The sequence below is a fragment of the Ovis aries genome, chromosome 2 (assembly GCF_016772045.2).
Source record: "Ovis aries strain OAR_USU_Benz2616 breed Rambouillet chromosome 2, ARS-UI_Ramb_v3.0, whole genome shotgun sequence".
Classification (NCBI taxonomy): Eukaryota; Metazoa; Chordata; class Mammalia; order Artiodactyla; family Bovidae; genus Ovis; species Ovis aries.
In genome coordinates this window covers 8,895,348-8,920,405 of record NC_056055.1, presented here as the reverse complement: position 1 = coordinate 8,920,405, position 25,058 = coordinate 8,895,348, and the positions used below count along the sequence as shown (strand labels likewise).

Genomic DNA, 25,058 nt, shown 5'->3' with positions numbered 1-25,058 from the left:
TGTGGTCCAGAAAAAGAAGGCTGCCAGTGTACAATGCTTGTCTGGTTGTTCTCAATATTAAGTGTCTCCTTAACAGCAGGGGCTCACCTACATTATCTCAAATCCTTTCAAACACACTGCAAGATTGGCACAATTATACCCATTTTTTCAGGTGATTAGACAGACTTAGCTAGGTTAAGCATCTTTTTCAAGGACTCAAAACAGTAGAGAGGTGTGATTGGAGTTCTGGCTCTAATGCCCACGCTGTTTCCAGTTCATCACGGTTGATTTCACAGAATGTTCATCTGCATGGATTGGAGTCCATGAGTTATGGGATAGGACTTCAGATGTGAGAGAATTGAAAAGTCCACACCATTGATTCACTTTTATTTGGTTGGTATTCCTTGGTTTAGGTTTAGGAACTCCAGTCTCCTCCTTTATCAGACAAAGAAACAAAAACAGGTCATTGTTGGAACAGGATAGAAAACTCAAAAATATGCCCGTGCACCTACGGTCAATTAATCTATAACAGAGGAGGCAAGACTGCCCAACGCTGGAAAGGCAGGCTCTCCAACAAGTGGTGCTGGGAAAACTGGACAACCATATGTAAAATAATGAAATCAGACCATTCTTTAACTCCATCCACAAAAATAAGCTCAAAATGGATTGAAGACCTAAACATGAGACCAGACACTATATCAACTTGAAAAAATAAAAGCACAAATTGTAAACTCCCATATTTAAAAATCTTGCTGCCTTCAATAAAAATTAAAGAAATACATCAAAAATCTTTTGGGGCCAAACTGACAATGTCAGATCACAGCAACATCTTTTTTTGGTACATCTCCCAGAATAATTGGGGGGGGGAAGCAAAAATAAACCAATAAGACCTACTGAAACTTAACTCAAAATTTTGCATAGCAAGGGAAACAAAAAGCAAATGAAAAAGACAAGACACAGATTAGGAGAAAATATTTGCAAATGATGTAACCAATAAGGGACTACTCTCTAAAATTTACAAACAGCTTATGATACTTAACAGCATAAAAAAAAAAAAAGGCCCACTCAGAAAATAGACAGAAGAACTGAATAGGCATTTCTCCAAAGAGGACACACAGATGGCCAACAAGCCCATGAAAAGATGTTCAACATCACTAGTTATTCAGTACAGATCAGTTCAGTCACTCAGTCGTGTCTGACTCTTTAGAGAAATGCAAATCAAAACTACAGGGAGATATCACCTCACGTTGGTCAGCATGGCTTTCATCAAGAAATCCACAAACAACAAGTGCTGGAGAATTGTGGAGAGAAGGGGACCCTCCTGCACTGCTGGTGGGAATGTAGCTGGTACAGCCACCATGGAGAACAATATGGAGGTTCCCTAAAACACGAAAAACAGAGCTACCATTATGACCCTACAGTCTCAGTCCTGGGCATGTACCTGGAGACAAACATGATCCGAAAGAATACATGCATCCCCGTGTTCACTGTAGCTCTGTTTACAGTAGCCAAGACACAGAAGTAACCTAAACGTCCGTTAACGGAGGAATGGATACGAAGATGTGGTACGTCAGTCAGTTCAGATCAGCTGCTCAGTCGTGTCCGACTCTTTGTGACCCCATGAATCGCAGCACACCAGGCCTCCCTGTCCATCACCAACTCCAATTCACGTCCATCGAGTCAGTGATGCCATCCAGCCATCTCATCCTCGGTCGTCCCCTTCTCCTCCTGCCGCCAATCTCTCCCACCATCGGAGTCTTTTCCAATGAGTCAACTCTTCACATGAGGTGGCCAAAGTACTGGAGTTTCAGCTTTAGCATCTTTCCTTCCAAAGAAATCCCAGGGCAGATCTCATTCAGAATGGACTGGTTGGATCTCCTTGCAGTCCAAGGGACTCTTGTCTTCTCCAATACCACAGTTCAAAAGCATCAATTCTTCGGCTCTCAGCCTTCTTCACAGTCCAACTCTCACATCCATACATGACCACAGGAAAAACCATAACCTTGACTAGACAGACCCTAGTGGGCAAAGTAATGTCTCTGCCTTTGAATATGCTATCTAGGTTGGTCATAACTTTTCTTCCAAGGAGTAAGCGTCTTTTAATTTCATGGCTGCAGTCACCATCTGCAGTGATTTTGGAGCCCAGAAAAATAAAGTCTGACACTGTTTCTACTGTTTCCCCATCGATTTCCCATGAAGTGATGGGACCAGATGCCATGATCTTTGTTTTCTGAATGTTGAGCTTTAAGCCAACTTTTCCACTCTCCTCTTTCACTTTCATCAAGAGGCTTTTTAGTTCCTCTTCACTTTCTGCCATAAGGGTGGTGTCATCTGCATATCTGATGCTATTGATATTTCTCCCGGCAATCTTGATTCCAGCTTGTGTTTCTTCCAGCCCAGCGTTTCTCATGATGTACTCTGCATATAAGTTAAATAAGCAGGGTGACAATATACAGCCTTGACGTACTCCTTTTCCTATTTGGAACCAGTCTGTTGTTCCATGTCCAGTTCTAACTGTTGCTTTCTGACCTCCATACAGATTTCTCAAGAGGCAGGTCAGGTGGTCTGGTATTCCCATCTCTTTCAGAATTTTCCACAGTTTGTGATGATCCACACAGTCAAAAGGTTTGTCAGAGTCAATAAAGCAGAAATAGATGTTTTTCTGGAAGTCTCTTGCTTTTTTGATGATCCAGCAGATGTTGGCAATTTGATCTCTGGTTCCTCTGCCTTTTCTAAAACCAGCTTGAACATCAGAAAGTTCACGGTTCACGTATTGCTGAAGCCTGGCTTGGAGAATTTTGAGTATCACTTTACTAGCATGTGAGGTGAGTGCAATTGTGTGGTAGTTTGAGCATTCTTTGGCATTGCCTTTCTTTGGCATTGGAATGAAAACTTACCTTTTCCAGTCCTGTGGCCACTGCTGAGTTTTCCAAAATTGCTGGCATATTGAGTGCAGCACTTTCACAGCATCATCTCTTAGGATTTGAAATAGCTCAACTGGAATTCCATCACCTCCACTAGCTTTATTCGTAGTGATACTTTCTAAGGCCCACTTGGTTTCACATTCCAAGATGTCTGGCTCTAGATGAGTGATCACACCATCGTGATTATCTGAGTCGTGAAGATCTTTTTTGTACAGTTCTTCCGTGTATTCTTGCCACCTCTTCTTAATATCTTCTGCTTCTGTTAGGTCCATACCATTTCTGTCCTTTATCGAGCCCATCTTTGCATGAAATGTTCCCTTGGTATCTCTAATTTTCTTGAAGAGATCTTTAGTCTTTCCCATTCTGTTGTTTTTCTCTGTTTCTTTGCATTGATCACTGAAGAAGGCTTTCTTATCTCTTCTTGTTTTTCTTTGGAACTCTGCATTCAGATGCTTATATCTTTCCTTTTCTCCTTTGCTTTTCACCTCTCTTCTTTTCACAGCTATTTGTAAGGCCTCCCCAGACAGCCATTTTGCTTTTTTGCATTTCTTTTCCATGGGGATGGTCTTGATCCCTGTCTCCTGTACAATGTCATGAACCTCATTCCATAGTTCATCAGGCATTCTATCTATCAGATCTAGGCCCTTAAATCTATTTCTCACTTCCACTGTATAATCATAAGGGATTTGATTTAGGTCATACCTGAATGGTCTAGCGGTTTTCCCTACTATCTTCAATTTAAGTCTGAATTTGGTAATAAGGAGTTCATGATCAGAGCCACAGTCAGCTCCTGGTCTTGTTTTTGTTGACTGGATAGAGCTTCTCCATCTTTGGCTGCAAAGAATATAATCAATCTGATTTCGATGTTGACCATCTGGTGATGTCCATGTGTAGAGTCTTCTCTTGTGTTGTTGGAAGAGGGTGTTTGCTATGACCAGTGCATTTTCTTGGCGAAACTCTATTAGTCTTTGCCCTGCTTCATTCCATATTCCAAGGCCAAATTTACCTGTTACTCCAGGTGTTTCTTGACTTCCTACTTTTGCATTCCAGTTCCCTATAATGAAAAGGACATCTTTTTTGGGTGTTAGTTCTAAAAGGTCTTGTAGGTCTTCATAGAACCGTTTAACTTTAGTGTTTCTTCAGCGTTACGGGTTGGGGCATAGACTTGGGATTGCTGTGATAATTGAATGGTTTGCCTTGGAGACGAACAGAGATCATTCTGTCATTTTGAGATTGCATCCAAGTACTGCATTTCGGACTCTTGTTGACCATGATGGCTGCTCCATTTCTTCTAAGGGATTCCTGCCCACAGTAGGAGATATAATGGTCATCTGAGTTAAATTCACCCATTCCAGTCCATTTTAGTTTGCTGATTCCTAGAATGTCAACATTCACTCTTGCCATCTCTTGTTTGACCACTTCCAATTTGCCTTGATTCATGGACCTGACATTCCAGGTTCCTATGCAATATTGCTCTTTACAGCATTGGACCTTGCTTCTATCACCAGTCACATCCACAGCTGGGTATTGTTTTTGCTTTGGCTCCATCCCTTCATTCTTTCTGGAGTTATTTCTCCACTGATCTCCAGTAGCATATTGGGCACCTACTGACCTGGGGAGTTCCTCTTTCAGTATCGTTTCATTTTGCCTTTTCATACTGTTCATGGGGTTCTCAAGGCAAGAATACTGAAGTGGTTTGCCATTCCCTTCTCCAGTGGACCGCATTCTGTCAGACCTCTCCACCATGACCTGCCCGTCATGGGTTGCCCCATGGGCATGGCTTAGTTTCATTGAGTTAGACAAGGCTGTGGTCCTAGTGTGATTAGATTAACTAGTTTTCTGTGGGTATGGTTTCAGTGTGTCTGCCCTCTGATGCCCTCTTGCAACATCTGCCATCTTACTTGGGTATCTCTTACCTTGGGTGTGGGATATCTCTTCATGGCTGCTCCAGCAAGGCGCAGCCGCTGCTCCTTACCTTGGATGAGGGGTATCTCCTCACTGCCGCCCTTCCTCACCTTCAACATGGGATCGCCCCTCTAGGTCCTCCTGCGCCCGTGCATCCACCGCTCCTTGGAGCTGTGTTGCTCCTCCTGGCTGCTGCCCGTGGCCTCAGATGCAAGGTGGCTCCTCCCAGGTACATATATACAACCAAATATTACTCAACCATTAAGCAGAATGATAAAATGCCATTTGCAGCAACATGGATGGACTTGGAGAGTGTCATACTGAGTGAAGTAAGTCAGACAGAGGAGAAATATGATAGACATTCCTTATATGAGGGATCTAAACAGAAATGATACAAATGAACTTACTTTGAAAACAGAAAGAGACTCACAGACCTAGAAAACAAACTAATGGTTTCCTGGGGGAGGGGAAAGGATAGGGAGTTTGGGAATGTCATGTACACACGGCTACATTCCAAATGGATAACCAACAAGGACCTATTGTATAGCACACAGAACTCTCTCGACTCAGTATTATGTGCCAGCATGGATGAGAGGACGGTTTGGAGAGTCGGACATGACTGAGCAACTTCACTTTCACTTTTCACTCTCATGCATTGGAGAAGGAAATGGCAACCCACTCCAGTGTTCTTGCCTGGAGAATCCCAGGGACGGGGGAGCCTGGTGGGCTGCCATCTATGGGGTCGCACAGAGTCAGACACCACTGAAGTGACTTAGCAGCTTAGTAGAGTGGGAATCATAAAAAAATCTAGAATTAATCCATTTCTTGGAGCATTCTTATCAGTTGAACTTATTTTAACATAGACTTCTCAGGCTTCTACTGTGTGCCAGAACCAGGGCCAAATTTGCAAAAAACAGAACAATAACCCTAAGAGGAGCCATACGAATGTGTGATAAGTATGTTATTTTTCCATTTGTAAGAACAGAGACCATCCCACATCAGCTCAGCATATGTTCAGTATTAGAGAACTACTTGAATAAACAACCCAAATTCCAGGGAACTCAGGAGATCCCTCAACCTGCCATAAGGATATGTGCATGAGACATTCTGGGCTGGAAGAAGCACAAATTGGAATCACGATTGCCGGGAGAAATATCAATAACATCAGATATTCAGATGATACCACCCTTATGGCAGAAAGTGGAGAGGAACTAAAAAGCTTCTTGATGAAAGTGAAAGAGGAGAGTGAAAAAGTTGGCTTAAAGCTCAACATTCGGAAAATGAAGATCATGGCATCTGGTCCCGTCACTTCATGGGAAATAGATGGGGAAACAGTGGGAACAGTGTCAGAGTTTTTTTGTTTTTTATTTTGGCTCCAAAATCACTGCAAATGGTGATTGCAGCCATGAAATTAAAAGATTCTTACTCCTTGGAAGGAAAGTTATGACCAACCTAGATAGCATATTAAAAGGTAGAGACGTTACTTTGCGAACAAAGGTCTGTCTAGTCAAGGCTCTGGTTTTTCCAGTGGTCATATATGGATGTGAAATTTGGACTGTGAAGAAAGCTGAGCACTGAAGAATTGATGCTTTTGAACTGTGGTGTTGGAGAAGACTCTTAAGAGTCCCTTGGACTGCAAGGAGATCCAACCAGTCCATTCTAAAGGAGAACAGTCCTGGGTGTTCATTGGAAGGACTGATGCTGAAGCTGAAGCTCTAGTACTTTGGCTACCTGATGCGAAGAGTTGACTCATTGGAAAAGACTCTGATGGTGGGAGAGATTGGGGGCAGAAGGAGAAGGGGACGACAGAGGATGAGATGGCTGGATGGCATCACCGACTCAATGGACATGAGTTTGGGTAAACTCTGGGAGTTGGTGATGGACAGGGCGTCCTGGCGTCCTGGGATTCATGGGGTCACAAAGAGTCAGACATGACTGAGTGACTGAACTGAACTGAACTGAGGAGTAAGAAGATACCAGACTTCTACTTCTTCCCAGTCACACAGCTTGATTCCCAAAAGACTGGCTGATCTTGGGGGTGCCAGAAGGCTTAGGGCTTCCCTAGAACACTACTGAATACAACCATAGTTTCAGCTACCACCACCAAATCGCTCTAATAATAGTCATGCCTTTAAAGGTCAGGCCCTATGCCAGACACTTCCCAAGAATGATGAGTTTTGTTGTTTTCAAGTTGCCTACTACTTCTTGGCTATTATTTTGCCTCCCTTTACAAGTGTGCTCTGGCTTCCTCCCAACTCTGTTAATTTATCAGCTTGCCCTGCCTAGATTACAAATGATCCTAGAATTCCTCATAGGTCCACTTCATTGATTTATGTAACCAGTATTTGTGGTCTTCCACTTATGTGCCAGTATGGAATTATGTTCTGGGGATTCCAATGTAATGAGCGAGTGGTATACCCTAAAGTGTGTGTGTGTGTGTGTGTGTGTGGAGTGTGCTAGACAAATATACCAATGTGATTGAAGTTTTACTTCAAGAGGATCCTTTTTCATGGATGGAGAATGCATCAGCGTTGCGGAGGAGGCAGCAAGAAAGTGATGAGAACAGGAGGGGCAGATTCCAGTAATCCAGGTGAGTATGGTAGCTTGGATTACAGTGCTGAGAGTAGAAATGAAGAAAAGAGAAAAAACCTGAGAGCGTGTTACTGGTTGCTTGGATGTTGGACCCCAGTGAAAGGGTGATTTCTGGTTTGAGCCATCGAGTTGATGGGATGACACTTAATGGCAACCCACTCCAGCGTTCTTGCTTGGAGAATCCCAGGGACGGTGGAGTCTGGTGGGCTGCTGTCTATGGGGTTGCACAGATTCAGACACGACTGAAGCGACTTAGCAGCAGCAGCAGAGAACAGGCAGGTCAGGTGGTCTGGTATTCCCATCTCACTCAGAATTTTCCACAGTTCATTGTGATCCACACTGTCAAAGCCTTTGGCATAGTCAATAAAGCAGAAATAGATGTTTTTCTGGAACTCTCTTGCTTTTTCCATGATCCAGCGGATGTTGGCAATTTGATCTCTGGTTCCTCTGCCTTTTCTAAAACCAGCTTGGACATTGGGAAGTTCACGGTTCACGTATTGCTGAAGCCTGGCTTGGAGAATTTTGAGCATTACTTTACTAGCATGTGAGATGAGGGCAATTGTGTGGTAGTTTGAGCATTCTTTGGCATTGCCTTTCTTTGGGATTGGCATGCAAACTGACCTTTTCCAGTCCTGTGGCCACTGCTGAGTTTTCCAAATTTGCTGGCCTATTGAGTGCAGCACTTTCACAGCATCATCTTTTAGGATTTGAAATAGATCAACTGGAATTCCATCACCTCTACTAGCTTTATTCATAGTGATGCTTCCTAAGACCCACTTGACTTCACATTCCAGGATGTCTGGCTCTAGGTGAGTGATCACACCACCATCATGGTTATCTGGGTCATGAAGATCTTTTTTTGTACAGTTCTTCCATGTATTCTTGCCACCTCTTCTTAATGTGTTCTACACTGTACAAAGTTTTAAACAAACTTTCTTTCAACCATGCCCCACACGGGCCTTCAAAGGCATCTTTGGTTTTGCATGCATTCCATTTCTGAGCTTGCTGGGCTCTGCAGCATTCACCAACTAGCCTCTGAGCAACTCCATCCACTGAGACTTCCTCTGTTCTGTTGCCTCAGCTGTCACTCCACCACCCCACATTTCTCACCGATCAAGATTCTAGTGACATCACATGCCTGTTGCTGTTTCCTCTGCCACTTCCCTCATCCTGTGGGTTTATACTTTATATCTCTCTTACTCTCATTTTGCGCTTCCCTTGTGGCTCAGCTGGTAAAGAATCTGCCTGCAATGTGAGAGACCTGGGTTCGATCCCTGGGTTGGGAAGATCCCCTGGAGAAGGGAAAGGCTACCCACTCCAGTATTCTGGCCTGGAGAATTCTCAAAGAGTCGCATCTGACTTTCACTCACTGAGAGAATAGCACTGTTATATATACACTACCCTGTGTAAAATAAATAGCTACTGGGAAGCTGCTGTATAGTACTGGGGGCTTAGCTTGGTGTTCTATGATGACCTAGAAGGGTGGATGGGGAGGCAGGGAGGGAGGCTGGGGCCAACAAAAGAGAGGAGAGATGGCTGGTATGTGCAGGCAAGGATGAAGGAGAGGGTTATGGGGAGGAAGTTGAGGGCATTTTCTAGGAAGTAATTAAAATGAAAGCCAGGAAATCTAGGCCGGCCAAGAAGGGAAGTGAAGTCAGAGGAGACTAAGTGATGAGCATGATGGGGACTGAAGGATAAGGTCAAAGAATTGTTTGGGTGTGTGTGGGGGGGCACTGTTCAGGAGGCTGTGATTTGAAGCGATGGAAGGTGTGTTTAGAGTAAGGGTTGTTTCAGTTGACATTTCACAGATGGTACATGGTTTCTTTTGGTGGGGAGATCCAGGATGTAGCTGAGAATGGGTAGCTGAGATAGAGTGCAAGAAAGGGTGAAGGACCTGAGCCCAGTGGACATGATGCAGACCTTGGGGTGAAGAGGAAAACTGAGCCAGGAGCTCAGGTCATTCAGGACTAAGTGGTCAGGAGGTCAGTAGATTACAGCTACAAGGAAAAGGTGTGAGCTCCCAAGAGCCTGAGTGTTTTATAAGAATAAGGGGCAGGAAGGGTGTGGGAGAAGAAATGAGGGATGAGCAGGACACCCACCCAATCTCAGGACGCAGATGGCATGGAATGTAGGAGAACAATGCATCTCCACTGTGAGGGCCACCGGAGGAATGGTGTCTCAGAGAACAGCCAGGTTTCAACAAAAACAAAAAGATTTAAAGGGCTCACCAAGAAAAGCTGATAGTTTGTAGATGTTTGCTGACCCCAGAATAAGATTGCCAGGGGGTCACAGTGGAAGGGTTTGTTGGGGAGGGATTGGCTTAAATTAGGGGGTATGGAGAGCAGCACAGAGGTCTGCATCCATTTGCTCCCCATTGTCTCTGTAGAGCCCAGTCTGCTCTCCAGGTTCATTCATAGGTAACTGACCAGTCTGTAGGCTTGCCCAGGGGTAACCTATCCCTGGTCAAATCGTCTGAAGTCAGGTCGTACAGACATGGCTACAGAGTGCAGCTTCTTGTGCTGAGAAGCTACCAACTTTCCTCCGCAAAGCCTGGTAGGACAGGGCAGGTGGCCAGAGGGCAGTAAATTCCTGTACAAAACCGTAACCAATCCCAACCCCTTTTCAGAACAGTAGTCTTCTCAATGGAGAAGGCAGTGGCACCCCACTCCAGTACTCTTGCCTGGAAAATCCCATGGATGGAGTCTTCTCAATAGCATGGTTAGTAACTTACTTTTAAACGTGTTAACTTAATATGATAGTATTTCTAGAGTCCAGTTCATATTAGTGTTGGCAGTTTCCATCATAGATATGTGGTAATTTTTAAATGCCAAAGAAAATGTCAATGAAATGTCATCTAATCCTGCTTAGATTAGCCAAAATATTTAAGATTGGTAGGACCCATGATGGTGTAAGTGTAAGAGATGGGCACCACTATAGACTGTTAGGAGAATAGTGAACCAGTTCAATACTTAGGGGTGATAATTTATGATATATGTTAAAATCGTAAATGTTCATATCTGGTGACATTAAATTTACTTCTAGGATTCTAATCTATACAAATTTCTCACTGTATCTTAGGCACATAAAGGCACATATTTTAGGCACTTTTTTTAGGGGTGTTGATTGTAATACTGTTGAAACAGCAACAAACTTCAATCTGTTTATCAATGGAGAAATGGTTTGAAAATTACCTCTTTATAAAATATTATTAGACAGTCATTTAAAAGATTGAAGAAAACAACAACAAAGACAGATCTGGAATGTAAATTGATACAGCCACTATGGAAGATGGTATGAAGATTCCTTAAACAACTGGGAATAAAACCACTATATGATGCAACGATCCTTTCCCTAGGCATATGCCCTGAGGATTCCAAAACTGAAAAGGACACGTGTATCCCAATGTTCATTGCCGCACTATTTACAATCTAGAACATGGAAGCAACTAGAAGCCCATCAACAGATGAATGGATAAAGAAGTTGTGGTACAGATACACAATGGAATACTACTCAGCCATAAAAGGAACACATGTGAGTCAGTTCTGATGAGGTGGATGAACCTAGAGCCTATTATACAGAGTGAAGTAAGTCAGAAAGAGAAAGATAAATATCGTATTCTAACGCATATATAGGGAATCTAGAAAAATGGTACTGAAGAATTTGTTTACAGGGCAACAGTGGAGAAACAGACATAGAGAATAGACTTAAGGACACGGGGAGAGAGGAGGAGAGGGTGAGATGTGTGGAAAGAGTAACATGGAAACTTGCATTACCATATGTAAAATAGACAGGCAACAGGAATTTGCGTATGGCTCAGGAAACTCATACAGGGGCTCTGTATCAATCTAGAGGGATGGGATGGGGAGGGAAATGGGAGGGAGGTTCAAAATGGAAAGGATATATGTATACCTATGGCTGATTCATGTCGAGGTTTGACAGAAAACAACAAAATTCTGTAAAGCAATTATCCTTCAACAAAAAATAAATTTAAAAATAAATGTAAAATTAAAAAAAATACATATCTGTAGGCAATGACTAGAGCAAAGGATGTCTTTGGTGTATTATTAAAGAAAAAAGTAAATTGCAGACCTATATATGTATATAGGTGGGTGTGTGTATATGTGTGTATATATATATATATCATGATGGCACTTTTTATAAAAGAAAATATATGTGTGTATGTATATCATATGTGTGTGTATGTATTTCATCAACTCTAAGACTTACATTTTATCATATTTTCAAATCTCTGAAATCAAGATGTGTCTTATAATGTGTGGTATGTTACACTTTGTTTACCAATAGTATTTTTTCTCTCTTTCATGGTGGTACAGAAATTAATGGTGCATTTTACAATCAACAGAGACCAAGGCATGATAAAATATGGTAGATAAATAGACGAATAGAGAGAAGGAAAGATAAAAATGTATGCGCGTAGGAAAAAAGATACACATCAGATAGCTACTAGAGGTTATGTTTAGGGAGAATTTAAATAACAGCAAGTAGGTGTTTTTCGTTTTTCTTCTTTAAAATATTTCTAAACTAAAATTTCCAAATGATTGAAAATGCCTGTATCTTAAGTAAACAAAGTAAACAGTTTGATGAGTTTTTAGGGATGTATATAACCTGTGTAACCATCACTCAGAACAGATTTAGGTATTTTTATCATTCAATCACCCCACCACCATAAATGTTCAACTTCTATCAACAGATAGATTTGGCTGTTCTGAATTTTATATATTTGGCCAACCCAATAAATATAATGATATATGAATGCATTACATTCACCCAGTACACTGAAATGGAATGGGTTCTTTTGTATCTGTCTTCTTTTGCTTACTAAACTGTCTGAGATGCATTCATATTGCTGTACATGGCATTGGTGTACATGGCACACCATTTTTTTTTGTGGCCTAAGTACATTGTATGAATATACCACTATGTATTTATCCATTCTTCTGTTGGCGGACATCTGAATTCTTTTCATTTTGGGACTTATGAATAAAGGTGCTGCATTCTTCTACCTGTCTTTCTGTAGACTATGACCTTAGTTCTCTTAAGATTAGGGCTATGAGTGTAATGGTTAAGTCATAGGACATGCATAGACTTGGCTTTCGTAGGACTTGCTGCCCAGTTTCCCAAAGTGCTTGTACCCGTTTCACTTCTAGCAATTTATGAGATTTCCAGTTGATCGCACCCTCACTGACACCTAATATCGTCAGTCTTGTTAAATTTAGCAAATCTGATGCATGTGGTATCTCATTGTGGCTTTAATTTTCATAACCCTGACCACTAATGATACAAAACACCTTTTCATATCCTTATTGGTGGTTTGGGTTTTCTCTTTTTTTGAAGTCCTGTTCAATTCTTTTGCCTATTTAAAATTTAGATTGGTTTGTCTTTTCAATTGATTTACAGGAGTTTTATGTATTGTGGATGTGAATTCTTTGTCATATATATGTAGCAACAAGTGAAAGTGAAAGTCACTCAGTTGTGTCTGACTCTTTGTGACACTGTGGGCTATACAGTCCATGGAATTCTCCAGATCAGAATACTGGAGTGGGTAGCTGTTGCCTTCTCCAGGAGATCTTCCCGACCCAGGGATTGAACCCACATGTAGCAAATGTCTTCCCAAATATATGTGGCATTTCTGTTCACTTTTATAATGTCTTTTGATGAAAAGAAGTTCCTAGTTTAAATGAACACCAATATATCAATCTTCTATGGTTGTGTCTTTCATATCCTGTATAAGATGTTTTTGCCTACCTCAAAATCGTGAGAATATTCTCCTATATTTTATTGCAGAAGTTTAATGTTGTATTGTTTACATCTAGGGCCATGGTCCATCTCAAATAAATTTTTATGTACGGTGCAAGGCAGGGGGTAAAAAAATTATTTTTAATACCATTGTTTCAGCATCATTTATTAAAAAGGACATTGTTCCTCCACTGAGCCTTTTGTCACAGTTCAAATGATTGTGTGTGTGTAGATCTATTGTTAGACCCTGCTTCTTTGATTACCTTACCCTTATAGCAAATTGAAGTCTGATAATGTAAGTCTTACAACATGCTCATTTTCGTTAAGACTGTCTTGTCTATTCTAGGCTTTTTGCATTCCCAAATAAATTTCACAGTTTGCTAATTTCCATACATAAAGTACCTCCAGGCATCTTAATGAGGGTAAAATTTATTCTTACAGGTACATTTGAGGAGAATTTGCATCATAATATATTGAGTCTTCCAATTCATATACCAGAAATATCTCTCCTTTTAAGTCTAATTTCTCTTAGCAATATTTTATAATGTCTAATGCAGAGGTCTTGTACATCTTTCATTAGATTTAGTCCTATATATTTGATATTTCAGGGTACTGCTAGAAAGGGTGTATTTTTGTGAATTTTGTTTTCTAATTGTTGATAGTATATAGACATATAGTTGATTTTTAAAAGTTGACTTTTTTATCCAGCAACTTTGCTACATTTGTTTATAGACTATTTGTAATTTTATAATTATAATATTTATATTATCTATTAATTAAGATAGGCTCACTTCTTATCTGATCTTTGCACAACGTATTTGTTTTTCTCCCCTTACTGCTCTGGCTGGGACTGCAGGGCCAGTGTTGCAAAAGTGGTGGTAATGGACATACCTGTCTTATTGCCAACCAGTGAACAAATGGTCAGTATTTCACCACTGAGTATGGTTTTAATCGTAAGCTTTTGTAAATGTAATTCTTTGGTTTCTTAATATGAAACTTTAAAATAATGATGAGTGTGTATAAGGAGCACTTCTCTTTTCCAGATGTTTCTTTCGCATGACGGAAGCTCACATGAAGTGTAGCAGCTCTTTTTGCTCTTTGTTTCATTCTGCCACAGGAATGAAGGAGTGGCTTTACATGCTTTGTAAATCTGAGAAGAATATAGTGAACATGTTCCTCTCAAATACTGTCTTTATCTTCCTCTTGGCAGACCCGTGTTCTTCTCCAGGGTTCAGGCATGTGAAAACAGACAGTTTTCTTTAGATGAGGAATTTAGCTAGTCGAGATGACGTACTTGACTCTGAAGCCAAGTGACACCATCTGACTTGGCCTTTCACAGCAGCAGAGTTGATACTTTAACTTCCCAACTGCCTTAATTTTTGCTTAAATTTTCTGTTTGTCCCAGAGCCTGGGTGCAAAAAGAAAGGTCTCGCTGTTTACTGTCTCCTGTCACCCCTGAAACTTGGACAGGACCATCAAGGGATTCTGATACTTGTTGCATCATTTTTACATTTTTTAGAATTTTATTTGTTTATTTTTGACTGTGTTGGGTCTTTGTCGCCGCACAGAGTTTTCTCTCGTTGCAGCGATCGGGGGCTGCTCTTCATTGCGGAGCCTGGGCTTCTCTTTGTGGTGGCGTCTCTTGTGGTGGAGCATGGGCTCTTGGACGTGAGGCTTCAGTGGTTACGTGTGCTCGGTAGCTGTGGCTTCCGGGGTTTAGAGCCCAGGTTCAGTAGTTGCGGTACATGAACTTAGCTGCTCCGAAGCATGTGGGATCTTCTCAGATCAGGGATTGAACCTGTGTCTCTTACACTGGCAGGTGGATTCTTTACTACTTAACCACCAACTATTTTTAAATGCAGCAAATGTGTCATGAAGAATTAAAAAAAAAATCTGTTAAGACAGGATGTTTTCAAGGTCTGATCGTCACGAGCCATTTGAGCATCCTTCCCATTGTGCTTATCCTGGCCCTTTCGCCTTCCCCTCTCCTGCTCCACAGCCTTCCTCCTGTGCTTTGGTCCAGTTTCAGCCTCAGACAGAAAACTGCTCAAGACCCTTCCTTCCTTTTTTTTTTTTTTTCTTGGCTGCAACAGGTTTTAGTTACAGCAAGGAATCTTTGCTGCAGCTCGTGAGCTTCTCTCTAGCTGTGACTCCTGGGCTTAGTTGCCCTTCAGCATGTGGGATCTTATTCCCCAACCAGGGATCGAACCTGCATCCTTACCATTGCAAGGTGGATTTTTAACCACTGGATCACCAGGGAAGTCCCAACACCGTTTCCCCCTTGAAGCCCTTGGTCTCTCCCTCAGGGCCACCACACGTGAGCAGCTGATTTATCTTATGGATTGCCTTCTTCCCCGTGGGCCTGCAAAGTCAAGGCCCTGCAAAGTCACATCCTGCAGTTATCACAGAAATTCTACCCCAGAAAGGCCTGAAGTAAATTAACCTCTCAGGGCTTCATTTCCATATCTTAAATTGGTGATTGTCATAGGATACCTGTGAGGATTAAAGAGTTATTTGGATGCAGACCGCTTCTGCTAATGTCTGGCTCTATGTGCTCTCATTAGAAATTAAATATTATTATTAGCTAATATTATCACATTCGTTGGGCTTTTTAATATATCATCTTTTACTTCTGTCTGGATATTTTGGGTATGTATAACTTATTTTCCAAATTAATTTTTTAAAGCTCTATAAGAGCACATCTGAGTCTTGTACTTTTCTTACATTTCTTTGTGCTAGTCAAATTGAGTGTCTGTAATAGAATAGCAGAATGGTCGTATGGGGATTTCAGAACTTCTTTTCCACCTGTATTTTTAAAATACCATTAGCCTGATCCTTTTTGAACTGGTGATATTTTGGGAATAATGGATGTGTCTCGATTATGTGGAAATTTTACTTATTTAAGTATTCAGAGAAGGAGATGAAGAAAACTTCTCTCAAGAAATAGCATAAGAACTAATTTGATTCCTAAAAATCTGAGTTAGAGTCCTGGTTTTTCTACTTAGTATTTATTAGCTAAGTGATTTTCATCTCTGGTTCTCAGTAAAATAGAGACAATAAGGCCTACTTTTCAATGCAGCATTTACCTGTCTTCTGTATTTTAATGTTGAGATTAAAAATAGCAAAAAATCTTATTTATTGAACAAAAATACTACTCAAAAATAGCTGGACTACAAAAATGCCATAAATCTGTACCACCATCACTAGTACATGTACACATTTGAGTATGAGATATACATGAATTAATATATGTAGTTCAGTTCAGTACAGTTCAGTTCAGTCATTCAGTCGTGTCCAACTCTTTGTGACCCCGTGAACCAAAGCACACCAGGCCTCCCTGTCCATCACCAACTCTCGGAATCCACCCAAACCCATGTCCATCAAGTCGATGATACCATCCAACCATCTCATCCTCTGTTGTCCCCTTCTCCTCCTGCCCTCAACCTTTCCCAGCATCAGGGTCTTTTCAAATGAGTGAGCTCTTCTCATCAGGTGGCCAAAGTATTGGAGTTTCAGCTTCAACATCAGTCCTTCCAATGAACACCCAGGACTGATCTCCTTCAGAATGGACTGGTTGGATCTCCTTGCAGTCCAAGGGACTCTCAAGAGTCTTCTCCAACACCACAGTTCAAAAGCATCAGTTCTTCAGTGCTCAGCTTTCTTTATGATCCAACTCTCACATCCGTACATGACCACTGGAAAAACCATAGCCTTGACTAGATGGAACTTTGTCAGCAAAGTAATGTCTCTGCTTTTTAATATGCTGTCTAGGCTGGTCATAACTTTCCTTCCAAGGAGTAAGCATCATTTAATTTCATGGCTGCAATCACCATCTGCAGTGATTTTGGAGCTCCAAAAAATAAAGTCAGCCACTGTTTTCACTCTTTCCCCATCTAGTTGCCATGAAGTGATAGGACCAGATGCCATGATCTTAGTTTTCTGAATGTTGAGCTTTAGGCCAACTTTTTCATTCTCCTCTTTCACTTTCATCAAGAGGCTCTTTAGTTCTTCTTCACTTTCTGCCATAAGGGTGGTATCATCTGCATATCTGAGATTATTGATATTTCTCCCGGCAATCTTGATTCCAGCTTGTGCTTCTTCCAGTCCAGCGTTTCTCATGATGTACTCTGCATAGAAGTTAAATAAGCAGGGTGACAATATACAGTCTTAATGTACTCCTTTTCCTATTTGGAACCAGTCTGTTTTTCCATGTCCAGTTCTAAGTGTTGTTTCTGACCTGCATACAGGTTTCTCAAGAGGCAGGTCAGGTGGTATGTTATTCCCATCTCTTTCAGAATTTTCCACAGTTTATTGTGATCCACACTGTCAAAAGCTTTGGCATAGTCAATAAAGCAGAAATAGATGTTTTCCTGGAACTCTCTTGCTTTTTCGATGATCCAGCGGATGTTGGCAATTTGATCTCTCATTCCTCTGCCTTTTCTAAATCCAGCTTGAACATCTGGAATTTCACGGTTCACGTATTGCTGAAGCCTGGCTTGGAGAATTTTGAGCATTACTTTACTAGCGTGTGAGATGAGTGCAATTGTGCGGTAGTTTGAGTGTTCTTTGGCATTGCCTTTCTTTGGGATTGGCATGCAAAATGGCCTTTTCCAGTCCTGTGGCCACTGCTGAGTTTTCCAAATTTGCGGGCATATTGAGTGCAGCACTTTCACAGCATCACCCTTTAGGATTTGAAATAGCTCAACTGGAATTCCAGAACCCCCACTAGCTTTGTTCTTAGTGATGCTTCCTAAAGCCCACTTGACTTCACATTCTAGGATATAGGTATATTCATTTATATATTATATGAATATATATAAAATGAATGTATATGTTCATATATATGTATATTCATGAATATATGCATATACATATATATGATAGGGACAGAATAAAGGGACAAAGCAGGTGATTAAATAATTAATCCCACTAGAAGATTGTAAATAGAAAAATATGGGAGACTCTTGTAAATTAACGATTACCCAAGACAGCAGGTTTTTTAAACACAGACCCAAGCAGGCTTGCTTAGCAGCAAAACCATGTGACAAAGGAAGGTGACATGCCCCAAAAGAATAAAAATATATTGGCATGAGACTCACATATTGCCCAGTGAGCTCAGTAAGTTAGGACACACTCTCTGTAAACGTAAAAACATAATGTTTTTCTTATAGTGGACCTAGCTTGACCATGTAGGGACACGAAAACTCCCCTGCTCAGCCCGGAGGAGGAGCTGATGATGGAAGCATGAAGTCTGCTCAAGAAAGATGAAGACCTTCTTCTCCCCCTCTCCACTTTTCATTTGATTATGAAACTGTAGCCCAGTGAGTGTTCAGGGGATGGCATTTCCCACCTGCCCACTTGTAAACCTCACATGCATTCTATTCTAATAAATCACTTCTTGTCCATCACTTTGGCTCTCACTGAATTCTTTTCTATGCTGAGATATAAAGGACTATAGTACTGGGGCTCTTCAGCGCCCCCTGCCCAAATGACACCCAAAAGGGTTTCATATACATACATACATATCCACAGAATGATAATCAGTTGCATTGCATGGAGCATAATTTGCATTTTTATGGAAAAGAATTATTTGCATTACTGTCATTTTTCTGCAGCTTTAGGGGTTGTAAAAATATCAGACAACAAAAGCTTGAAATAATTCAAATTTAGAAGCTAGTTTTAATTTCACTAAATTTAAATATTTCATAATATTTTCCTATACCTCGTGTTTTCTGAAGTAGAAGGCTATACTTGTCAATCCTTTATTTAAAAGGAGCCTTGAGTTAATTATTTTTTAAAAATATATGAATATAGAGCTTACTTAATGAGTTTTTGGATAGAATGTTTTCAGTTTAAAAGAGATTGAACAGAAAAAAATTTGAAGAAATTCAATATAGGAAGTTTTTTTAAGGTGATTTCATCTTCTGTTCAAGTCAATAAATGCTTCATAAGTACCTACCATGTGATTCAAAGAGGAGTAATAATGATACCTTGTGTCTTCTTGTTGCTGTTGTTCAGTTGCTAAATCATGTCCAACTCTTTGTGACCCCTTGCACTTCAGTATGCCAGGCTTCCCTGTCCTTCACCATCTCTGGGAGTTTGCTCAAACTCATGTCCAGTGAGTCAGTGATGCCATCCGACCATCTCATCCTCTGCTGCCCCCTACTCCTTTTGCCTTCAAGCTTTCCCAGCACCAGGGTCTTTTCCAATGAGTTGACTCTTTGTATCAGATGGCCAAAGTATTGCAGGTTCAGCTTCAGCAGCAATTCTTTTAATGAATATTCAGAGTTGATTTCCTTTAGGATTGACTGGTTTGATCTCCCTGAAGTCCAAGGGACTCTCATATTGGCACCAGTAATATTCCACTACCCACAGTGTTGGGTTTGGCCCCATGTTTGAGTAGAACCTTATGTCTGACACTTTATTTCTGGGAATCTGGATAGTTCAGTCAAAAAATAGCTATATATGAGTTTCCATAATTCACATAGAACCCAGTTAAGTCCACTTTACTAGTGTAAATTGAAGGTATGTTCTTCTGTCCCTCCAGTTACCAGTTACTAGTTACATCTAGTCTCTGTGTTGTAGCCATGCATTCCGGGAAACTAACTCACTCAGGACAATGCAGATAGTGGAGAGCAGTTTATTACACCGGCGGGCTCAAGGCAGAGTCTCCTCTTAGCCAAGGACCCCAACCAGTTTTTGTGAAAACCTTATATACCCTAAGTGTATGTGCCCAAACCCACCTCCCCAAATTCCCTGAAACTAGTCTGAGCAAAGGAAGAGAAAGATACAATCAAAGTTAACCCACGATTCATATGCCTTAAGCCTAGGTAGTTAACAGTGGACAATTATCAATAGGCCTGTGGTCATGCCCCAATAAGCATAATAGAATGTATGATTCTATTTGGTTACACAGATAATTAGGGTATTTTAGGCAATGGAGAGTCTAGGTATGCGCCCTGGGGTTCTTCCATCTGGGGGGTCTGGTTTTCCAGTTGGTATGTCATTTCCATAGATACTGGGCATATATTTCAAAGTCCTCAGTCCAGCCCGAGATGGAGTCCTGTTTTCAAGATGGAGCCTGTTCTGTCTGTTTCCTCCTTCATCTGTATCCAAACTCCCCCTTGGTAGCTGATTGAAGAAAAACATGCACATCTAAGAGCAAACAATAATTTTCCTAGAAAGGTGCATTCGGAATCTCTATTTTAGAAAGAGACATTAAAAAGTCTTTTTAAGAAATGTATCCCTGGCTTGTTTAATGTTCTTTATTCTGACAAGGTATAAAACTGTGTTGAGAACCATGATTTTCTGGAGCAGTTTCTCAGACTAATCTGGGAAGTAGGCGTCTAGACAAGTCCTCAGTTTGGCTCAAATACAACTCTTTTCTATTAAAAAAAAATCTTTTCATTACTATAAAGAACTTAAAATCTTCGCATCTCAATCTTCTTTTACTTAGAAAAAGACCTTTTACTTAGAAAAAGATCTTAGAAAAAATTGCTGTTGTTGTTCAGTTGCTCAGTTGTGTCTGGCTCTTTGCTACCCCATGGATTGCAGCACGCCAGGGTGCTCTGTCCCCTCTGTCTTCTAGAGTTTGCTCACATTCATGTCCATTCAGTTGGTAATGCTATCTAATCATCTCATGGGCTTCCCTGGTGGCTCAACAGTAGAGAATCCACCTACAACGCAGGAGACTTGCAGAAGACACAGGTTTGATCCCTGGGTCAGGAAGATCCACTGGAGAAGGAAATGGCAACCTGCTCCAGTATTCTTGCCTGGAAAATCCCATGGACAGGAGCCTAAGCAATTGAACAACAAACAACAGTTGGCATAACTAAAAGTTACCGTCAAATGTGTTTTTCCCAAAACAAAAAACTCATTGTCCTCAAAGGTTAATTCAGGTTCTTGACTTAGAAACCTCCTGGCAGGCTTTTTTTTCTAACTGAAGTCATCAAGGTTTAATAATAAATAAGAATAATATAAGAAATATTTTTCAGCATCAGCCGTCATATTACTACAAGACTGAACTGGGTCACTTATAAGAATGTGTAGGGTTTTCACAAAACTGTGAGCTAAAGAGGTCCAAGTTGTGATTTTAAAATTCTTCTCTTTTTTTATGATTTTGTCTCCTCTTACTGGAAGTTATTCCTTCTCATTGTTTTTGATAGACTTGCCTCAAACCTTTTCTTCTTACAGTTTGTTGCTCATAAAGTTAGGATACTGCCATGGTCAGAGCTCATGAACTGGCCCAGAAGTATTCTATACAGGATTCCAGCAGGCCTGATACTCCCTTCCCACAGCTAACAATATTGAGAAGTTCAGATGGAGGCAGTGGCCAAATGGTTCTCTTTGTGAGTGAATTTAGAAAGTGTGTGTGTGGTATGTGAATATGTACATCTGAATAGATACGGACTCACCAGTAGTACATAGAAGAGTTGGCAAACATTTGGCCCTACAAAGGGCCAAATAGTGAATATTTCAGGTTTTCAGGCCATAGAACCTCTCTTACATCCTAGCTTAACTGAAACCAACTGGTGTCATTTCAGGGGCTCTGCAGACCTCTGGTACCATAGTCCTTTATGTCTCAGTGTAGAAAAGAATTCAGCAAGAGGCAAAGTGATAGATAAGAGTGACTTATTAGAATAGGTTTACAGGGCAGGTGAGAAATGCCACTCACTGCCATACACTTATAATCAAAAGAAAAGTGGACAGGGGGAGAAGAAGTTCTTTGTCTTTCTCGAGCAGACTTCATGCTTGCATCATCAGCTCCTCCTCCAAGTTGAGCAGGGGAGTTTTCTTGTCCCTCATGTAGGGACAAGAATTATGGTTCACAAATTATTGTTTTTTCTTCTTCTTCTTCTTTTTTTTTTTAATGTGTGCAGAGAGCACATCCTAGAGATCATGAACTTAGTGAGCTCACTGGGCAGGATGTAGGTCTTACGCCACCATTGTTTTATTGTCTTGGGGGCATGAGTCTTGGCTTCTGTTGCAGTTTTGTTGCTAAGCAAGCCTCTTTGGTTTTGTGATTAAACAAACCTGCTTCCTTGAGTAATCATTAATTTAAAGAGGTCTCCCATAGTTTTAAAATCCCCTAGTGAGATTAACTGTTTAATCACCTACTTTGTCCATTTACTCTGTTCCTGTCATAACTACTCATTTTGTAATCATTGTAGTACAAAAGCAGTAACAGTAATAGACTGTATGTAAATAAGTGGACACAGCTGTTTTCCAATGAAACTTTATCTACAAAACATGCAACTGCCCCAAAGCTATTGTTTGCTGACCCCAATATAGTATAGTCTGGGTAAGAAATCAGAATACCAGGGGCCCCCTACTCTGCCTCTTACCAGCTGAGTGCATAAGTTAGTTCCCTCAACTGTGATTTGAAAGAGTGGTTTTGTAAACTCGAAAGCACTGTGCAGACATCTAAGATGGTATTCACCAAACCTTTCATTTATTCAACAAATATCTATCATATGCCCACTGTGTGTCAAGAACTCTCCTTGACTTTAGTAATGTGCATAAATCATCAATGTACAGCTCAGCAAAATTTTAAAATGAATACACCCATGTATGCATCCCCTCCAGGTTGAAATACATGCCTAATATATACAGAAATATTACCTTCACTAGTGTCTTCTCTCCAAAGGTTTGATAGCCTTTTGGATGCTCAAGTTGTTCTAGCTTCGGTTCTTTCCGATTGACTCCCGTGTCTAATAAAAACTACCCCCAAAATGAAAAAAAAAAAAATCCTAGAACAACAAGGTGCTAGTAGATAAGGGTGAGTCACATAAACTTTGCGGGGGTCACTGATATTGAGCTGTTAGATGATTGTCAGGTCGGGGTCACAGGGTAAGATGACAGCCTAGTAGGTGGGGGTGGGGTTTTCCCCTGAAGGGAATGGATGTCCAGAGAGTCATTCATTTTTGGGAAGTGGTTAATTCTGGGCAGGAAATGAGTTGGCACTTTGGGTTGGGGGTGGTCACACTTTTCTCTGTCTCTCTCTGGGTCCAGGAAAAGTTGGGTTAGGATTCTCAGTCACGAAAAGGCCTGGATAATTCTGGTAGTGGGGAGTGAGATGTTGCCTGACTGCAGAGTGAGGCCTAGAGTGACTGATATCTTCAGGTTCATGGTTCTCCACTTAGGAATGACAGTGACCAAGAGAAGCCGCCAGTTTCTAAAACAGCCGGAATGAACCATAAAGGTTCAGTGATATAGAGTAACAGGCTTCAGGAATCCAAAGTAGGGTGTGAATGGTGGAGGACCATGCCAAAATAATTTTGGAAGCAAAAATCACTTTATTTTGTAGACATGGGCAGGGGGCATGTACTCTGTTTAAGCCTTGTCTTATTAAGAAGACGACACACTTGACGAGTGAAGCAAACACATAATAGTACAGTTATAGTACAAGGTGATAAATGTTTTTGATGAAGATGAGATTACCGAGGCCCAGGTTGGAATGCCTAACTTAGCCTGGGCATGGTTCTTGAGAAATAATGCTTGGGTTGAGCTTGTATGAATGAGGTCAGCAAACCAAGATGAAAAGGAAGGGCATGGATCTTGTAGACAAAGAAATCGCAGGTGTGAAGCCAGGTGGCTTCGCAGTAGAGCAGTGTCACTACAGTCCTTTGGGATGTGGTTCTCGAGTCAGACTTTGGGCATGTACATCCTGACCCGCTTAAACCTGGACTTGCTGTTGCATTTCTTTGAGCCTCGGTCTCCTCATCTGTAACATGGGACTGGCAGTCTCTCATAAGATGGTGTGAGAATGTAAGAGTCTATAGCCTTTGAAGGCTTCAATACGATGTCCAGAACCTGGTAAAGAAGCATTCAGAAAGTGTTGTTGATTACATGCTGCTGCTGCTGCTAAGTCGCTTCAGTCGTGTCCGACTCTGTGCGACCCTAGAGACAGCAGCCCACCAGGCTCCCCCGTCCCTGGGATTCTCCAGGCAAGAACACTGGAGTGGGTTGCCATTTCCTTCTCCAGTGCATCAAAGTGGAAAGTGAAAGTGAAGTCGCTCAGTCGTGTCCAACTGTGACCCCATGGACTGCAGCCCACTAGGCTCCTCCGTCCAAGGGATTTTCCAGGCAAGAGTACTGGAGTGGGGTGCCATTGCCTTCTCCTGTCAATTACATAGATTCATATAATATTGAGCTGCCGGGGTCCAGCCCCGGTGGATCCAGGGAATTCGAAGGGTGGACGGCGTCGGCGTGGAAAGACTTGTTTATTTATTAGTACAAGATTAGATTAAAAACTGTAGCGTAGTAGGAAGATTAAGTGGAGGAAGAGGGCTGAATAGCTTGGTTTACGCGGAAGACCAATAAAATTCCAGACAAGGAATTTGCACCATCTACGTTGGGCCACCGGCGCCCGCTTGAATATCTAAGGGTGCCTCGCCTTAAGCTCCCTTTCTCGCGGGTCTTAACAGCCGGGGCAAGTAAGTAGACCTGGCGAGCCTCTGCGCTCCAGGTGGAGATTCAGCCTGAAGTTAAAGTAAAGAGCAGAGAGAGGGAAAGAGAGAGAGGAAGAGAGAGAGAGAGAGACACGGGGGGAGCCAGAGCCCCAAGAAACCAGGCCGGGAGACTAGTTAGAGAAGCTGGTCCAAGAAGCTGGCCCCTGGCCCCTGGCCCCCTCCTTTATTGTTCAGAAGGCCTTTTATACTTTTGATAAAACACAGAGATCAATGGGTAACACAAGATTATGTAGCGTTCGCAGCTCAGACTCTTTCTATACATCATTTTGTATACAAAAGGTCTCAGGTGATTTACATTATCTTCTGGCCAAGAGGCTTGTTAACACTTTTTGGCTCTCTTCCTTAATGAATGTTAATCTTGTTTCCCCTGAAGTGTTTTTTCTTTAATCTACATCTCCTTAAAGCATTAAAGTTACATCTCTATAGAACA

At 41.4% G+C, this 25,058-nt stretch overlaps 1 long non-coding RNA gene across 1 annotated transcript in view; it reads left to right on the top strand.

Moving 5' to 3' along the window:
• Positions 1–18,552, top strand: part of LOC121818582 (uncharacterized) — a 51,716-nt gene extending 33,164 nt beyond the window's left edge. Inside the window, exon 3 of the long non-coding RNA XR_009599509.1 lies at positions 18,329–18,552. This is a non-coding gene — a long non-coding RNA (uncharacterized LOC121818582). The remainder of the gene's footprint in view (positions 1–18,328) is intronic.
• The last annotated feature ends 6,506 nt before the right edge of the window (positions 18,553–25,058 follow it).